The 21,032-nt window shown below is 23.5% G+C and overlaps 1 protein-coding gene across 2 annotated transcripts in view; it reads right to left on the bottom strand.

Annotated features, from left to right (window-relative positions):
- The window catches only part of LOC127287678 (protein windpipe), a 32,988-nt gene extending 11,956 nt beyond the window's left edge, over window positions 1–21,032 (bottom strand). The window contains exons 1-2 of one of the 2 annotated variants that reach the window (XM_051314735.1): window positions 20,904–21,032; window positions 19,665–19,911 (exon numbers count right to left, since the gene is read on the bottom strand). The gene's annotated coding sequence lies outside the window, so the exon portion shown is untranslated. The remainder of the gene's footprint in view (window positions 1–19,664; window positions 19,912–20,903) is intronic. The other variant, XM_051314737.1, reaches the window with a different exon arrangement.

The following is a 21,032-nucleotide window of genomic DNA, read 5'->3' on the forward strand; positions in this document are numbered from 1 at the left end:
CATATATATCTATGAGTTTGAAATTTAAGAAGAGAAATGAACACTTGATCAAGACTTGTTTCGAGAAAAAATCTCATGTAACCTCATTTTGAATAGATATTGATAACACATTTAGTCTTGCGGAGAAATTATTAAACCATACATACCGTAAGGTATTAATTATCATATAATAATTACTGTCACAGTTTCTTTTTTTTTATTCTAATTTTCTTTAAAATTCACTTTTCTATATTTAAATAATTAAAATTTACTTAAATAATTAAAAAAAAAATTATTTTTTAAATAAAATTTTAGAATAGAAAAAAAATTGGATAAGGCAATTGTTATCATAACAACGGTTGCTATGGTAACTGCTACGATAGCAACCGTTGCTATACTAACTGTTGCCATAGTAACTGCTAACATAGCAACGGTTGCTATGGTAACCGTTGTCATGGTAACCGCTACGATAGCAACGGTTGCCATAGTAACTGCTACATAGCAACGGTTGCTATGGTAACCGTTATCATGGTAACTGCTAACATAGCAACGGTTGCCATAGTTACTGCTACATAGCAACGGTTGCTATGGTAACTGTTGTCATGGTAACTGCTAACATAGCAACGGTTGCCATAGTAACTGCTACATAGCAACGGTTGCTATGGTAACCGTTGTCATGGTAACTGCTAACATAGCAACGGTTGCCATAGTTACTGCTACATAGCAACGGTTGCTATGGTAACCGTTGTCATGATAATAGCTGTAATAGTAACGGTTACCGTAGCTACTTTTACCATATAGCAACCGTATTTAAATAAATAAATTTCACGTATTTAAAAAATAAATTTTATTTATTTTAAATAAATTTTTGTATGTTTTGAAAAAAATAAATTTTATTTATTTGAAAATAAAAAAAATTGGTCCATTTAAAATATATGCCATGAAAAATTTTTAAATCAACGTTTGGTGATTCAGATAAAGAATAAATAATGTCCGTTAAACTTTCAATGGTGTTAATATATTGTCGACATTAAATCAAAGATAAGTAGGTAAATGCTATTAATAGAAAAAAAATATATATTTTTATCATTATATCGTGAATTAAAGAATTCTGCGTTTTTAATAAATTAAAAAAAGGAAAAAAAAAATTTTTTTTTTCTCATCTCGACAATAAGATACTTTATATGCGAGGAAGCCTTTAAACCTTGAGTTTGTCACAAACATTTATAAATTACATTTAAATAATGAAAGTCATACTTAATAATAAATAATTATTATTTAACAATTGAAATGCAACTATGTTTATAATTCTAGTTACATAATTTTTTTTTTTTTTTTTTTGCTACTATATTATGGCAGTAAAATTTTATTGACAGTATGGTAAAATTTTCATTTTATTCTCTTTTTTAATTTTGTTTACGTTTTATAATGAAAATTATTTCAAATAATTATTATTTGTGTAATAATTAAATAGAATTTGTTTCAACTACAGAAATTATTGGTTCAAAAACAGTTTATTCAATTTAAATATAAAAATTTTTTTTGGTTCAAGTATAAAAACAATACTTTGTTGGCGATAAGATTTTTTAATTTTGTTTTTCAAAATGTTTAATTGTCAAATAAAAATTAATTATTAGCATATTTTTTTTGGTGACAAAATTTTTTTTTTTTTTCAAAGACAATTTGATTAAAAATATTGAAAATAAAAAAAAACAGTACAGTTATAACAGTAGAATTTTTTTTTTTCGATTATTTATATAGAATAAATAGAACGAGTTAAGTAGAGAAGTCAGATCAATGACCATGATCCTTCCAGTTCTTCGATCAGAAACGACCTTCCATGCGATCTTGCAATTTTCAACCATTCAAAGCAACGACTCAACATTTATCATATATGAATAAATTTTATGTATATATATATATATATAAAGTATAAATCTCATCCTTTTTGAAGCGCACGTAGGCTTATTTGAATTTGGTTAAAGCCGGAAGTGACGATCTTTACCGGAATCATTCACAGGAAACGAACAAGACATTCCCAGATTTAATAATGGTTTTGAATTGGGCATTTACTTTTTTGAAAAATATATTGTTTCCGTTTTAGAATTTAAATATATTCTTATGCAAATTAAATATTTTAGAATTTAATTTACCTACATTTTTTTTATAATTCAAAATTATATTGTTTACTTGATAATATTTTAAAAAAAAAAAAAAATGATACATAAAATATATTTTAACATTTATTATTATAATATATAAATATAATTTATATATTATTTTTTTGCATAGGAATTTTGTACAAAAAAAAACCAGATGAAAACAAAATCGTATCAAAAATATAAAATAGCGTGTTAAAAAATTACCAGTTAGGTATATATATATGAAATTGCAAAACAAGAAAATAAAAGAGGAAGCGAGAATAAAAGCAAACAATATACCGATTTGTGTGGATCAATTAAAAATTGAAGAATGCCTTGTGTGTTTAATTTAGCAGAAATAATAGCCTCCAGAATCCTTGATTGGATATACACGCATTATTAGCGCTCGGTGGTAACGAGTTTTTTTTTTTTTTTTTTTTTAAATTACATGTTGACATCTTAACAGAGAGAACAATGTCTGTATAATGGACCAGAAACCTGATAGTTATTTTACAAGCCAGTAATCTCTCAATTTACATTCCTTCCTTATAATTTAATTTTACGCAATGAAAGTCACTGTCGAGTGCAATTTGTGTAACATGCAATAATTTAACTCTATCTATATTGTCGCCCCCTCTGACATAACAGAATTTACAAAGATTTATATATATTTCTATTGAGCTCGCGTTATAGTTTATTTACGTATATATATAAGAAAATTGCCCTTTTTTCGTTTTATCGATTTTTAAAAACTTTTCAATAATTGCTAAAACTGTTAATTATAGTTTTTTTTTTTAAATTAAATTTCCGGGTGGAAAAAAGTTTGGATAAGGAAATTGTTATCATAAGCAACGGTTGTCATGGTAACTGCCACGGTAACAACGGTTGCTATGGTAACTGCTAGGATAGCAACTGTTGCTACGGTAACCGCTACGATAGCAACGGTTGCCATGGTAACTGCTACGATAGCAACGGTTGCTACGGTAAACCGTTGCCATGGTAACTGATAGGATAGCAACCGTTGCTGCGGTAAACCGTTGACATGGTAATAGCCAACGATAGCAACGGTTGCTATGGTAACTGCTACGATAGCAACGGTTGCCATGGTAACTGCTACGATAGCAACGGTTGCCATGGTCACTGCTACGATAACAATCGTTGCTATGGTAACCGTTGGATTCTATGGCAACAGTTACTATAGCAACAGTTACTATGGCAACCGTTGGTTTCTATGACAACAGTTACTATGGCAACCGTTGGATTCTATGGCAACAGTTACTATGGCAACCGTTGGTTTCTATGGCAACAGTTACTATGGCAACCGTTGGTTACTATGGCAACAGTTACTATGGCAACCGTTGGTTTCTATGGCAACAGTTGCTATGGAAACTGTTGCCATGGTAACCGTTGCTATGGAAACCGTTGCTATAGTTACTGCTGCTCTAGGTACTGTTGCTAAGGAAACCGTTGCTATAGTTATGGTTGCTATAGAAACCGTTGCTATGGTGATGGTTGCTATAGTAACTGTTGCTATAGAAACTGATATCATGGTAAAAGTTGACAAAGAAACCATTACTATGAAAACTGTTGCTATGGATACTGTTACCATAGCAACCGTTGCTATGGTAACTTATCAAATAGCAACGATTGCCAAACTTCTATGATAGCAACCGTTGCTATAATAACAGTTGTCATAACAGAAGTGGCCGCAAAAAATAAAATATATAAAAGAATTTTTGTTGCCTTTTTCTTTTTTTTTGCATGGCATTTAAAATTTTACTATACATATATATATATATTTAAAATAATGAAGAATGCAAATTTCAATTGAATTCTAATTTTATATTCAGTGTGTCTATATTTATTTATACAATTTTAATCGAAAGATAACGAATTTTTTTTTTTTTTTTTCACTCGTGTGGTAAGTTGTGTCGTAATGTTGATTTTTTAAATAGACTAGGCGCAGGTTAATGAACCCACACCTATGCATTGCCGAGGAGGACGAAGACATTTTTCAACCTCTCTGGGTATAGAGTTGTACCAGTTATATATATATATATATATATATGTATGTATATGTGTGTGTTTGTTCTCCTTTTTTGCGTTATTCTTGAGCCACTCTGTCCTGAGTTGTTCTCATGCGTGTTTGCGACGACAAATTGTACAACACTTTCGCGGATTACCGCATTTTTCTCATAATCCATGTTTTATGGAATTTTTATATTTTATTATAAACCACTTGCAATTTGTAACAAACTGTTCTGTCGTTTGCCTTTTACAGTTATAGTTGCAATAATTTTTTTTTTTATGTTTTTTCTTCGGTATATTTTTTTATATTCTTTTGAAATTTTTTTTTATTTATTTATTTATAAATATATATAATAATAAATAATAATTATAAAATTATATAATAATATAATAATTTAATAATAAATTTATAATTTATTTCTGAATTTTTTATGTTATTTATTCATTATGTTCTATTTAAATTTTTTGTTCTTTTGTAAAATTTTTTAAGCAAATTAGATAATCTATAATACATTACATAAAAGTAGACGGTAACAAATTGATATAAATCTCATTTTTCTCATTATAGTCAGTTTTTATATTCGTTAATAAATTCGACAAGATTAAATTTCAAATAATTATTCTCTTTTTTTCAAACTTTTTTTATTAGATGTTATCAATGACTATAATTTGAATCAATTATTATTCATTAGATTCATCTTCTTCATCATCGATATTATATTTCTTTTTAATAATTTAAAAAATTCTTAATACAAATAACATGTAACAAAAAGGATTTTTTTTTTTATTAGCATTTTTGAAAGTTTTCAATTTAATGGGATTTTAATTTTTTTATTATTTTTTAAAGCTTATTAAAATTTACAAATACTTTTTTGATAAAATTCCGCAAAGATTACAAAATATTTGCAATTCCAAACATTATGCACTAAGCAATTTACCATTCATTACCAATTTCATTGACCAACAAACATTTTTCTTTTTTTTTCTCATCAAAGGCGCTAATCCACATGAATGTAAAATAAGTACCGTTTTTTTTTCTCTCTTTTGCTGTCAAAATTTGAATAATATAAGCAATCAATCGTAAAATTGCGTTGGTATGTTAATTTTTAATTGTTGGCATTTTGACCTCTGCATTGAGAAAAAAAAAAAAAAAAAAATGAAAAAATATATTCGAAAATATAGAAAAATAAAAGAAATTGACATTCGACAAATTCTCGAAATAAAAGGCGTCGGCCAAACGAAGATGTTAATGTCACAATCTGTACCTAAGTATATATATATATATAAATATTCTGAACGAAACGAGACGAGACAAGATAAAATAAATGTGCGAGGTCATAGGTCATCTGCGCCTCGTTATATCAAGTATATATAATGCTAATATATACTGACCAGTGACCATCGACGTCCTTCAAAAACCTAATCCATTTGTCTCATCACAATTCTAAATCATTTTTTGTCATATATATATATATATATATATATATATATATATATATATATATATATATGTAATCTCATATATATTCTTTATTATGAAAAACCTGATCCAGACATCTAATTAGCATTTAATTTATTTTTGTTTTCAATATATGACACACTAACTTGATTATTATAATATAGAATCATTAAAATGTGTCTAAATTGCAAAAAAAAAAATTAAATTTCCAAAAAGTGAGATAAAAATTAAATATATTTTTCGATTTTTCTATTTATAATAAAATACAATTTTTTACAACGAATTATTTCTGTATTTATTTATAAATAAATACAAAAAAATGAAATAAGTATAATAAATACTTAAAACTAAAAATTTTCAAAAAGAACGAAAATTTGGAAAAATATTTTTTCTATTTTAAGTAAGAACAATATTTTGTTATATGTTTTGAAAGATGTAATATTGCTTTTTGTTGGAAAGAAAGCACTAAAGAAAAGAAAATATTTTCAATATTTTTCAAAGTATGGTGGATAAGATTTGTCCTTGGTAAAATTTTAGGGTGAGACAATTCTCGATTTACGAAATTTTTCCAAAAATATCTCTTTATGGACCATTCGAAAGATTTTCTTGCTTTAGGGAATTTTACAATTGAATTTTATAATTGCTTTTTACAACTGTTACTTTTTTTTTATTTAATTTTATAATTCGTATTTCCCACCAAAAATGACATAAATTTTGAGGTTATGTGTTCATTTCAAGACTTTCAATATAGCCGCAAGTCTCCCGCCAAAAATGACATAAATTTTGAGGTTATGATGGTTTCAAAACTGAATAGGGTCGAAAGTCCTCCCCTCTCTTCGTATTTCCTGCCAAAAATGACCTGAATTTAAAGGTTATGTTCGTTTCAAGACTGTGAATATAGTCGCAAGCCCCCCCCCCCCCGCCTCCCTCCTTACGTTGAAGGAGAGGTGGATTTTCCGCCGAAATTGAACTAAATTTTAAGGTTAAGTTATTTTGTCGGGATACGATCAAGAAACAAACATAACCTCAAAAATTTAGGCCAAAATTTGGCGCAAAAATACAATAAGGAACAAACATAACCTCAAAATTTAGATCAAACTTTGAAGGAAAATGACCAAAAAACGAACATAACCTTAAATGTTGGTAGCTATTGGTAACTATTACCATGGCAACCGTAGAAGTGTATGACGGACGGACGACAAATCGAAACTATAAGGCTTTCGGACCAGAACCAATCTTAATCCTAAAAATCTACAAAAGACAGTAAAATAAAAACATTTTTATTTAAAAAATGAAAAAGTAAGTTTTTTTTTTTTGTTCAACACAAAAAATGGAAAGTGAAATTTTTACAGTAAATTTAATTAAAAATTGTTTGTTGAAATTGCCCTCATAAATTATTTTTTAACGAGCAATTTAAAAAAAAAACCGATATGGTTTTTTGTATAAAAGATAATAAAAAAAAAAATTAAGTCAACGAATTTTCCCATTGTCGTTTTTTTTTTTAAAAATAGTTGAAGATAAAATGATAAAACCTCATAAACGACTGTCTTTACTTAATGACATTTTATGTCACCTAATCGCAAAATCATAATCTCTAAGAGTCGATGTTATCTCATTTTCATCTAAAAAAGAAAAAAAAAAAGAAAAAAGTAATAACTTTATTAAAAGCGTCGATAAAGACATATAGTCGTTCTACTTTCTAAAATCTGGAACACATATAGAACTTTTATTTTTTTCATTGAATAAATATGTATATATTCATTATCAAGCATAATTTGTAAATAATTACTTATTAAGTATTCTCCTGTAATTAATTAATAATAATTACCGTTATTAGTTTTCGATTACTACTATTTGAATTAAATTTAACTTATTAAATATTTTTTTAAAAAAATTTGAAAATTGAATATTTCCAATAAAATAGAAAACTGACATAATTTTTTTTTTAATTTGAGAATACTATTTAAAATCGTGAATCAAATTAAATTTTTATTTATTAATATTTTATATTAAAAATTTGAAAATACAAAAAAAAGACAAATTTTGTTAATTTTTTTAATTTAGTATTAGAAATATTAAAATAATATATGTTAAATTTTTTTATTATTTTGAGAGAGTAAAATTGCAAAATGCAAATAATTTTGCGGAATTAATTAACCGATCCTGCGGTGGCGATTGTGAAAATAATTCTTGACATTGGAATCAAAGAATCAATCGATATGTAATGGATGATGGATATATAAAAAGCCTTGACCATCAGGAGTCAATGCACGTTGAACAATAAGCGTCAACATTTCATTTCTGAGAAATAAATACCAGACATCGCAGTCCCATATACTGCGGAAGAATATTTTATATATAATTAATAAATAATTAAAAATAAAATTTCTTATATTAATACATTCAGCAATTGAGGAATTTCTTTATATAATTTACACCTTCAAAAAAAGGCTTCAATTCTTCATCGTTTTGTAACAATAATTCAAAAAAAAAAAATTTCAAATTAAAAATTTAATTTTTGTAATAATTTCATTATGAGAAATATTTTAAATGCTTTCTATCATTTCAATAATTTAATTTACGCGAATAAAAAATTGAATCATTTTTTTTTCTTTTTTTTTCTTTTTGAAATAAATATAAACAGAGTAAAAAAAATATTGTTCTGAATTTGGCAATTAGCAATAATATTGTTAATCTTCATCGCTTAATATGGATTTCTGAACCTCCTCGACCTCGTTATCAGACCTGAGTAAAATGCAGAAGATATTGCTTAATATATATTATGTATATGAAAGTAAATTCAGGAAAAGAAGCAGAAAACGAATCCAAATGAGCTTTCATCATATATGCTGAATTTCGTAATTTCTCTCTTTCTTGAGTTCATTTTACTGTTACTGTAATTACTATAATTTTGTAATTATATAACACCTAAAGAGAATGCAGTTAACATTGAAGAGAAACTGCAATTGACATCTAATTAGAGAAATTAAAGGCAATTTAAACACATGTCTTTTTCATATATTTTATATATATATATATATTTATATGTATATAAATACAACATGTATATAATACAACAACCCGCCATTTATTCAAGTACTTAATTTAATCAATTATATATTAATCAATAATATTATTTGTTCTAGAAATTGAATTTTCGATGAAAGGGTATAAATTTACGATAATTTATATATTAATCAGTTTTCTTCACATGAAAATATGTTTAATTTACTAAAATTAAATTATTTAATTTACTTACTATGAAAATTTTAATTAGTAAGAATTTGTTCACTAATTCAAATTATTAGAAATATTTTTAAAAAATTTTTACTAAAATAGTAATATTTGTTTTAGAAATATTTTTTAAGTTTTAGTAGAAAACAAGTAAGAATTATTATAAATTTTCAGTAATTTTTAGTATTTTTTTAGTCTATTTGATTTAATAATATTTTTTTACTAAAGTTTAAGTGAAAAGGACTAAAATTTAGTAAAATATTACTAATTAGATAAAATTTTTACTATTATTATTTTTTTTACTAAACTTTTACTTAAAAATGACTAAAAATTTGAAGAAATTCTCAATAATTTTCAGTAATTTTTAGTATTTTTTAGTCGATTTTATATAGTACGATTTTTTTTAACTAAACTTGTACTGAAAAATGACTAAAAATTAGTAAAAAATTTCACTAACTTTTAGTATATCTTTTTGTCCAATTCATTTAGTATTAATTTTTTTTTTATCTAATATCAGTCATTTTTTGTATTTTTTAATCTATTTTAGTTTGATATTTTTAGGAAAGTTTTACTGAAAAAACACTAAAAATTAGTAAAAAAAAAATTTCATCAATTTTTAATAATTTTTAGTATTTTTCATTCTATATTTGATACAGTATAATTTTTCGCTTAAGTATTAGTAAAAAATAATTAATAATTAGTAGAAATTTTTACTAATTTTTTGTCACTTTTCTTATTTTTTTGCCTACTTGTCATTTATTTTCTAAAGTTTTAGTAAAAGGGACTAAAAATTAGACGAATTTTTAAAACTAATTTTTAGTAAAAATATTACTAATTAATTTAATATTTTTACACTTAATATATTTTTTTTTAATAAACTTTTACTCAAAAATGACTAAAAAGGAGTAGAAATTTTCACGAATTTTTAGAAATGTTTAATATTTTTTAGACGATTTAATTTACTATGATTTTTACTAAAATTTGAGTAATTTTTAGTATTTTTTAGTCTATTTAATTTAGTTTAATTTTTTTTTACTAAAGTTTTAGTGGAAAATTAGCAAAAATTAGTTGAAATTTTTTACTAATTTTTAGTATTTTTTAGTTTATTTGATTTAATAATATTTTTTTTACTAAAGTTTTAGTGAAAAAGACTAAAATTTATAGTAGATATTTTCACTATTTTCTAGTTGTTTTTAGTCATTTTTAAAATATTTTTTTCTATTTGCATTAGTAATATTTTTTTTTTTTTACTAAAGGTTTAGTGTAAATGACTAAAATTTAGTAAAATATTACTAATTAATTAATATATTTACTATTATTAGTTTTTTTTACTAAACTTTTACTGAAAAATGACTAAAAATTTGGAGAAATTCTCAATAATTTTTAGTAATTTTTGGTATTTTTTAGTCTATTTTGTATAGTATGATTTTTTTACTAAACTTGTACTGAAAAATGATTAAAAATTAGTAGAATTATTCACTAAATTTTAGTAAAATATTACTAATACTAATATTACTAATATTACTAATACTTTCATAGTAAAACGGGAACTGTCGGAAGTTTCTGCGCATGTCTGGCAACTTTTACTCCAAAAATAGTAAAATTTACTCCAGAAATAGTAAAAATTACTACGGAACAGTAAAATTTACTACAAAACTAGTAAATTTTACTATTTTTGAAGTAAAAGTTGCCAGAGATGCGCAGAAACTTCGGACAGTTCCCGTTTTACTATGAAAGTAGTAAAAATTACTTTTTCTTTTTTTCCGTGTATTATTATTTTTTTTACTAAACTTTCTCTGAAAAATGACTAAAAATTAGTAAAAATTTTTTTTTCAATTTTTAGTCATTTTTAGTATTTTTTAGTCTATTTAATTTAGTTTTATTTTTTTTTTTACTAAGGTTTTATTTTTTAAAAAAATTAGTAGAAATTTTGAATTATTTTTAAATTTTAAGAAAGAGGTAAAAAAAATTTTTTTTTCAAATTTTTTCACGTGAATGTTGAATTATTGTAAAATTGCGTCATTAATATTCACACACAGTGCAAAAGACAAGAGAGCAAGTATATATTGTCAAGGTCGAAGATTCAATTTCAAAAGTTTTTAATTTCCTTCTATATAATGAATCCCCAGCCCCGGATTACTCTGCTTTTCTGATTAGTGACATTGCGTAACTGAAAGTACCTTTAGCCTCGTCTTATCCACACGTGTAATAAGGTGCAATCATGTTTATTCTAGATACATACTTCATAAACTCAAGAGATAAAATGTCTTTAATCACACTTTCTTGACAATTTTACAATATTACATTTCATTTAATAATATAATCGAAAATATTTCCAGTTTTGTTTTTTTTTTTACGCATAAGAAATATTTTCTTTCAAAACTCCTAGAGATAGAAAAAGGGAACAGAAAAAATATTTGTCTTCATTTTTTATTATTTTTCCAAAAAAAAAATTATTATTCCAAAAATTAATTAAATTTTTTTTTAAATTTATGTTCACAAAATTAATTATTTAAAAAAATTTTGTTAACAAAATAAATTTTATTTGTTTGTATATTTTTTGTTTGTTTGTAAGTAGAAAAAAATAAATAAAAAGAAAATGGGGGGTGAATATAAAATATTTAACATATTGTAACATTGTACATATGCAAAAACAGAATTACATGAAGCTAAAAGAAGATCTTGCTGAGAGTTGAGAAAATATATTTGTTAACCAATGAAAACAAGATTAAAAAGATAGATACCAACACAAGTGTTATCTTGCAAGCCAAGAGTCACGACTTTTATAACAGTTTTTTTTTCAAATTATTTTTATAAAAGTCAAGGTTATTTTTTTATTTTTTTTCTTTTTTTTTAAAAAAACGAGTATTAATGAACGAGCGTTTATTGTTCAAGAAAAAGGAATATAATTATAATCGCATTGTTTTTTTTCGTATATTAAAAAAAAAAAAGAAGTATATATATACTTTGTCGAGACATATAAAATAACAAGTAATTTAAAATCTTAGTCAAAAAAAAAATATATTTATGAATATTATAGAATTTTTGAATAAAAAAAAAACAGGTTGACTTCAATTTTCCGGTGAATTCATTTGCAGAAATTAATTCAATGAGCTTAAATTAGATTTCCATTAATGTGTCAATGAACATTGATCTATACAAAGACTATTAAAATCATCTTGTAAATGACATGTCCCCAATATAGATAATTAAATATAGATAATGTAAATAAAAATTTTCAAAATAGATAGTATAAAATTTGCATTAATTTTCTTAATTCTTCAAATATTAATTTTTTTCCAACACACCTATTAGCCTATTTATTTGGCGTAAATAAATTTTTTTGTTTAAATCAAATAAAAAATTATTTGAATCAAATAAATATTTTTATTAGGCTGTGAGACAAATTTCTCTGGGTGTAATTCAAAAAAATTACATCACTATTTATCTAAAGTTATATATATGTAAACCGTCTAGATAATGTTTATTAAAAAAAATATGCAATTTGAGAGGAGGGACACATGTGTGGTTGAAAGTGAAAGTAAAAGTAACAATCAAAACAATAATCTAGGTCTGGGTCTGAGGTTCCGCCCAAAGAACTTATATATTTATTATTACATATAAACTTTTGTCAAAGATGAAATCTTAAATATAGAATTCCTTTTTTTTTTTTAATTTGAATTTGAAACCCAACCTTAGATGCGAAGGTTGAATTTATAATTAATTTTTATCAGGACTTTTGTGTGTGTGATTTCTTCATTTTTTGTCATACGATACAATCAAATGTAATTAAGAAAGTTATCCTGAAAAGTGAAATGAGGAAAAGTGAACCGGGAAACACGTTTCTAAAGAATGTGATTCAATTTAGCATGATAGAGCAATATAAAAATGAATTTACAAAAAAAAAAAAAATGCTCCGATTAGTCAATTTTCATAGTAAAATACAATAAAAACATTTGGTTAATTTACCGTTGTTTCACAATGGATTAAAAGAAAGAAAAAAAACTTGGTTTACTCCAATAATTTTAGAAAAAAAATTTATTTTAATCAAATATATGTACCATTTTTTGTATTAATTTTTTTGTTATTTCAAAGAAACATTTGACTTAAATAAATCTTTATTTGATCTAAATAAACGTTTGGTTTATTTTAATACATTTTTTTTTTGAAGGAAGAAAGAAATTTATTGAGACGAAAAAACTTTTTGTTAATTCAAACAAAAGTTTAATTAACTGTACAATTTATTTGGTTGATTTTAACAAAATTTGGTTATTTAAAGACAACATTTGTTGTTTATTACAAATTTTAGATGCTTCAAAAAAAATTGGGTTCCTTCAAACAAAATTTAGATGTTTTAGATAAAATTTGATTCTTTCAAAGAAATTTTGGTTATTTTAAACAAAAAATTTATCATATCAACCAATTTTTTTTTGGAGCAACAAAAATTTGTAAGAAACAATAAAATTTTATTTTTAAACAATCAAAATTTGTTTGAAAATACCAAATTTTGTTTATAATATCTAAATTTTTCATGTAATGCCGAATTTTGATATAAAACAACCAAAATTTTGTTAGAAATAACTAATTTTTGTTCGAAACAATAAAAATTTTTTTTAGAAATGATAAAATTTTGTTTGATTCAACCAAATATAGTTTGAATCAAGTTGATTAAAACTTTGGTTGTTTTAAATAAAATTTCTTTATTCTAAACTAAATTCGGCAGTTTTAATCACACTGAAAAAAATATTTGGTCAATACAACCAAACTTTGGTTGTGCCAACCGAATTGTTTGGTTAGCCTAACCAAAGTTTGGTTGTACTAACCAAAGTTTGGTTGTACTAACCGAACATTTGATTGTTCGGACCATACACAATTTTTTCAGTGCAAATTTTGGTTGTTTTAAAACAAAATTCGGTTGTTTCAAAAAAAAATTTAGATGTTTTAAACAAAATTTGTTTGTTCTAAACAAAATTTAGTTGTCTCAAACAAATTTTGGTCGTTTCAAAAAAAATTGTGTTTATTTAAAGAAAATTCTGTGGTTCCAAACAAACTTTGATTGATCCAACCAAAATTTGGTTGATTTCAACAAAAAAAAATGGTAGATTCACACAAAATTTGGTTCTTTCTTACAATATTTTGTTGATTAAGACAAACTTTAGTTGAATCAAGAAAAAATTTTGTTGTTTCAAACAAAAATTAGTAGTACAATTAAATTTTGGTTCTTTTAAAAAAATATGTATATTTCTTCTAAACAAATTTTGGTTGTTTCTAAAAAATTTTTCTTGTTTTAAAAAAATAAAATTTGTTTGTTTCTTACAATTTTTGGTTGGTCCAAATAAAATTTTTCATGTTTTAAACAAAATTTGGTTGTTTCTAACAAATTTTGGTTGATCCAAACAAAATTTGGTTGAATCTAACAAAATTTAATTGTTTCAAACAAAATTTAGATGTTTTAAACAAAATTTGTTTGTTCTAATCAAAATTTAGTTGTCTCAAACAAATTTTGGTCGTGTCAAATAAAATTGTGTTTATTTAAAGAAAATTCTGTGGTTCCAAACAAACTTTGGTTGATCCAACCAAAATTTGGTTGATTTCAACAAAAAAATGGTAGATTCACACAAAATTTTGTTGTTTCTTACAATATTTTGTTGATTAAAACAAAAATTTAGTTGAATCAAAAAAAAATTTTGTTGTTTCAAACAAAAATTAGTAGTACAATCAAATTTTGGTTCTTTTAAAAAAATGTATATTTCTTCTAAACAAATTTTGGTTGTTTTCTAAAAATTTTTCTTGTTTTAAAAAAATAAAATTTGTTTGTTTCTTACAATTTTTGGTTGTTCCAAACAAAATTTAGATGTTTAAAACAAAATTTGGTCGTTTCTAACAAACTTTGGTTGATCCAACCAAAATTTGGTTGATTTCAACAAAAAAATGGTAGATTCACACAAAATTTGATTGTTTCTTACAATATTTTGTTGATTAAAACAAAAATTTAGTTGAATCAAAAAAAAATTTTGTTGTTTCAAACAAAAATTAGTAGTACAATCAAATTTTGGTTCTTTTAAAAAAATATGTATATTTCTTCTAAACAAATTTTGGTTGTTTCTAAAAAATTTTTCTTGTTTTAAAAAAATAAAATTTGTTTGTTTCTTACAATTTTTGGTTGGTCCAAATAAAATTTACATGTTTTAAACGTCGTTTCTAATAAATTTTGGTTGATCCAAACAAAATTTGGTTGAATCTAACAAAATTTAATTGTTTCAAACAAAATTTAGATGTTTCAAACAAAAATTAGTTGTTTCAAACAAATTTTGGTTTATTTAAAAAAAAATGTATTTCTTCTAAACAAATTTTGTATGTTCCTTAAAAATTTTTTCTTGTTTTAAAACAAAATTCGTTTGTCTCTTTAGAATTTTTGGTTGTTCCAAACAAAATTTAGATGTTTAAAACAAAATTTGTTCGCTTCTAACAAATTTTGGTTTGTTTCGAATATACATTTTTTCTTAAGTATAAACAATATTGAAAGTAAAAGAAAAAAAAAGTCGAATGAAAATTTATCCAATATTTTGACAATAGAAAAACTTGTAAAAAAAATCCTAAATTATTTTGAATATTAGAAATTTGAAATTGTCAGTTTTATTACTATCAGTAATTCCTCAAATATTTGCATATATGGACGTCATGTGAAGTCAATTGATTCTCAAACAAGGAAAAACCACAATTCATTGAAAAATAAAAAAAACCGTTCCACCTTGTCCCACCTACGTCAGTAAATCTTCACCATGATTATGAGGCAAGGATGCAGGGGGACGAAAAAAAATGAGAAATAAGAAATAACACATCAGGAATGTCTTTGATTCGTAACACACAATTTTTGTATTGAACAAACGATGTATATATATATATATATATACGAAAGTGTTATAAACGCCATGCTAAATGCCTACTGGTTACCTAACATGAAGAAATGAGAGAAAGAGAATATAACCGAAGACATGAACTGCTGACATAAACCCAGAGGAGTGACATGATACTTTTATTTTCATATTGCACCAGTTTTACAACTGTGAATGTGGACCAATGAAAGCAACATTTCGCCTCCAACGAAATTGTGAAATTAGAGAAATTGTCATATATATATATATGTACACATATAAAAAGAATGTCACAAAAGAAACAAATTGTGGAAAAAAATTATAAGGAAATAAAGTGAAACCTAATTTGGAAAAAATTGCTCCATTTTGTTGATTTTTCTACATTTATATATTAATTTTGACAATAAAATTTTTTAACATTTCGAAAAAAGGTGATGAAGAAATTTTTTTTGTATTTTTGTTGTTGTTTTTCAAAACTGTTATTGTTTCTTTATTAATTGTTTATTAATTGTTTATTAATTGTTTACTAATTGTTTATTAATTGTTTATTAATTGTTTACTAATTGTTTATTAATTGTTTACTAATTGTTTATTAACTATTTATTAATTGTTTATTAATTGTTTATTAATTGTTTATTAATTGTTTATTAATTGTTTATTAATTGTTTATTAATTGTTTATTAATTGTTTATTAATTGTTTATTAATTGTTTACTAATTGTTTATTAATTGTTTACTAATTGTTTATTAACTATTTATTAATTGTTTATTAATTGTTTATTAATTGTTTATTAATTGTTTATTAATTGTTTACTAATTGTTTATTAATTGTTTACTAATTGTTTATTAATTGTTTACTAATTGTTTATTTATATTTTTCTATTGTTTATTTTCTCGTCAACTGTTTCAAAAAAAAAAAATTTTTTTTCTATTTGCTGAAGTAGAAAGTCAATCAAAATTTCACTAAAAATTAGTCATTTTTAACTAATTCAGAGATTTCAATAGAGATTAGAAAAGATATTTATAAATCAATTGCAATTTTGGAAAAAAAAAATGACTAATTTTTTCGGAATTTTATCTGAGAGAGAAAATTATTTGGCACTAATGTGTTATAAAGCAATTTATAATAGTGCTTGACCTGATACAAAGTTCGAGTGTTATTTCCCTCCCCCCACCCCTCCAATTGAACAAAGACTTTTCAACTGACTGATAAAACTTAATGTATACAATCATTATATGTAAGTTTGTGCGTATGAATTAATTACTTTTTTTTGACACATCTTCATTTTTCATGTATCGTAACTATTTTTTTCTGACATGACGTGCCACGAGCGTCTTCCATGATCCATACGATTTGCTATATACATTCTATATATATATATGTATACAAGAATTATGAAATTCTTATTAGTGTCGAAATAACTTTACTATGATTTATTTATTTCTTTCAAATATAGATGATTCACTGCACTTTTTTTTTAAATTTCTCTAAACTAATAATTAGTAGAAATTTTTACTAATTTTTAGTCATTTTTAGTATTTTTTTTAGCCTATTTGATTCAGTATTATTTTTTTAAATTAAATATTAGTAAAAAAATGACTAATAATAATTAGAAGAAATTTTAACTAATTTTTAGTATTTTTTTAGTCCATTTTATATGGTAATATTTATTTCCTAAAGTCTTAATAAAAATTACCAAAAAGTTACTAAAAATTAGTACAATTTTTAGTAAAATATTACTTATAGATTAATATTTTTTATTAGACAGTTAGTACTACTTTTAGTGAAAAATGACTAATAATTAGTAGAAATTTTCACTAATTATTTGTAATTTTTAGTTTATTTAATTTATTAATATTTGTTTACTAAAGTTTTACTGAAAAATTACTGAAAAATTTATAAAAGTTGTAACTAATTTTTAGTATTTTTTAGCCGATTTGATATGGTAATATTTATTTCCTAAAGTCTTGGTAAAAATTACTAAAAATTACTATAAATTAGTAGAATTTTTAATAAAATATTACTTATGACTTAATATTTTTTAGTAGACTTTTAGTTAGTACTACTTAGACTAAAATTTCTAATAATTAATAGAAATTTTCACTAATTATTTGTAATTTTTAGTAATTTTTAGTAATTTTTAGTAATTTTTAGTAATTTTTAGTAATTTTTAATTTATTTGATTTATTAATATTTGTTTACTGAAATTTTACTGCAAAAATTACTAAAAATTTACAAAAATTTTAACTATTTTTTAGTATATTTTTTAGCCGATTTGATTTAGTAATATTTTTTTTTTACTAAAGTTTTCGTGCAAATGACTAAAATTTAGTATAATTTTTCACTAATTTTTAATAAAATATTACTAATAAAAATTAAATAACATTTAATATACATGAATTATGAAATTCCTTATGACTGTGATTTATTTATTTCTTTCAAATATAGATGATTCACTGCACTTTTTTTTTTCTTAATTTCTCTAAACATATACTTAAAAAATATATATATATATTATAATTTTTTCTATATTCTAATTTAATGAAATGTAAATAGCATATTATATATGAAAATCTTTTCTTTGAAAAATGAAAAAGAAGAAGTAGAAGAAAAAAAAAGAAGAAAAGAGTAGCGGGAATGATATGATAATTTGTGACATTCCGTATAAGAAAAGGGTCTTCTTTGTCGGTATGAAGTAACATCCGGTGCATGTACGTTTGATAACTTCTTGCATTTAAATTTTTCAGTTAAAAATAAATAAACATGCAATTGCATTAAAGTTGAAAAAATAAAACTTAAAAAAAAATTGGAAAAATATAAAAACAAAAAAAAATTATTTTTTTAATCTTAAAATTTTGTTATTTAATTTAATTTATTTTGAAAAAAATAATACCGAATAAAATGATAATATAATAAATTCTTATTATATATTCAAATAAGAATTTAAAGAAATTTTTTTTAATTTATCGTATTTTTTAAAATTACTCCCGTTTATCATTTTGCATAATTAGAATCTTCTCATGATAATCGGAATAAATTCAATTTCTCAACGGATAAATAATTAAGAAAAGAGTTATTAATATCGTCAAAAGTCAAAGAGTTCAAAGTGAAAATATTTATTTATTATTTCAAATTTTGAAAAAAAATACACTTTTTAAAGAAATTTTTTATTTAATACATCTTTTTTTACTTTTTAAATATTATAATTATAATTAATAATATATAATATTTATTACCTATTATTTATTTATTACCATTTGTATATTATTTGTTTATAATTTAATAATAATTTTTATTCTTTGTGACACTCCACGAGAAAAGGGACCTTAGAGACAAAAAAAATTTTAGGTTATGTTACTGATTTTTAGATTGAAAATACACAATTTTGAATAAAAACCACCTGCTATTTATGTCTTTATTCGATTCAAAAATATTCAATAAAAATTAATTTTGATTTTACATTATTTATAAATTAACGTTTAATCAAACTAAAATTATCACTTAACATAACCTACAAATTTTTTTTGCCTATAAGGTCCCTTTTCTTGTGGAGCGTCACAAATAATAAAAATTGTAATTAAACTATAAACAAATAATAAGAAATAATAAACAAATAGTAAAAACAAATAATAATAATAAATATTATATATTATTAATTATAATTATAATATTTAAAAAGTTGAAAAAAAAATTATTAAATAAAAAATTCACCGTCACTTAAAATATAACGGAAAAGTGATAAAAAAATAATACAAAAAAAATTGGCTTGAAAAAAATTTCGGGAGCAACAATTTTCATCATCATCATCATCATCATCATCATTGAATTCCTCTCACTTTCGAGGATCAGCGAACCAGAGATAATTTAAATGAATCACTGCGAAGCACACGTTGACGCGTGTGCTAACGTACTTTCTTTTGAATGTCCACTGACTCAAAAATTTCTTACCTCTTAAATCTCCTTCAGTTCCTTGTAGAGACTAAGTTATTGTTTCCTGGAAATTTGTCGTTAAATTTCTTCTTCTTCTTCTTCTTCTTCTTCTTCTTCTTCTTCTTCTTCTTCTTCTTCTTCTTTTTCTCACAAGATTATTATTCCCTCCTCGAAAAATTGTCCTTGAAAAATTTGATTTCAAATTTATCCTCAAATTTTATTTCTCGTATATTATTTATCCTGGGATATTTTTATCAAAAAAATTCTTGAACAGAATAAAGGAAATATTTTTTGTTAAAAATTTATTCTCTTTTTTTTGGGGAGGAATTTTAAGGACGTAACCCCAAGGAAAAAAAAATTTTTTTTTTTGTAGATAAATGAAGGAATTTTTTTTTTAGAGAATTTATATAGCCTTAAAAGGTGTCAAGAATTTTTATTTAGAAAAAAAAAAATTTATTCTTTTAAAATAAAAACAAAATTTTATATATTTTAGATTTTCTAAAAAAAATATTTTTATACAAAAATACTTTAGATTTTCTACAAAAAAATATTTTTTGCAAATACTTTAGATTTTCTATAAAAAAAAAATATTTAAAATTTGTTGCAGAGAAGACACTTTAAGGAAATGTTTTTTCATCAAAGAAGATGATTTATCATTACAGCAAGAAATATTAGGCAAAATCCTGAAGAAATTAAAAAAAAAAAATTTATTTTTAAAGAAAAAAATTTATTTTTTATTAAATAAGATCTTTGAAAAAAATATTAAGACAAAAAACGTTGATAATGAAAAGTTAAAAAGAAGCAATATCCTTTTTTAAAAAAACTGAAACTTATTATCCTTGATATTTATTTCTTTTTTATTTATTATTTAATCCTTAAAATAAGAAAAATCCCATTTTTCGAAAAAAACTATCCTCAAATTTCCCAAAATTCAAAATAAATTTTGAAGATAAAATCAAATTAATTAATTAAATTACAAATTCACGAACTTTAATGGTTCTTTAGTGAAAAAAAATTTTGGGATCAATTTTTTTTTAAAAATGTGAATTTTGAAAAAAAAATTTCTTCGGGTTTAGGTAGGGTTTGGGGGGTGGATGGGGGGGGTGAAGAAATCCTTAAGAGAAAAATCCTTGGGGTTGCGATATCCTTAATATCCTCAGAGGGGCACTTTTAATTCTTAGAAGGACATTCGAGTCCTTTTAAGAGTGGATTGATTTCAAAACCGGTAGCACTTTGCGCGCAAAGACTAATTCTCACCGGATATCGATCTTGGATCGAAGACACGATACGAATCTATCACAGTCTGAGGTTGAGTTAGGACTGTGGTTCGAACTGCCACCACATGCCTTCCTCTCTCGTGGACAGCCAGCGGTATACTCAGAGTAG

This window comes from Leptopilina boulardi, unplaced genomic scaffold, assembly GCF_019393585.1.
Source record: "Leptopilina boulardi isolate dan_hultmark-lab unplaced genomic scaffold, ZJU_Lbou_2.1 LbouV2_372, whole genome shotgun sequence".
Classification (NCBI taxonomy): domain Eukaryota; kingdom Metazoa; phylum Arthropoda; class Insecta; order Hymenoptera; family Figitidae; genus Leptopilina; species Leptopilina boulardi.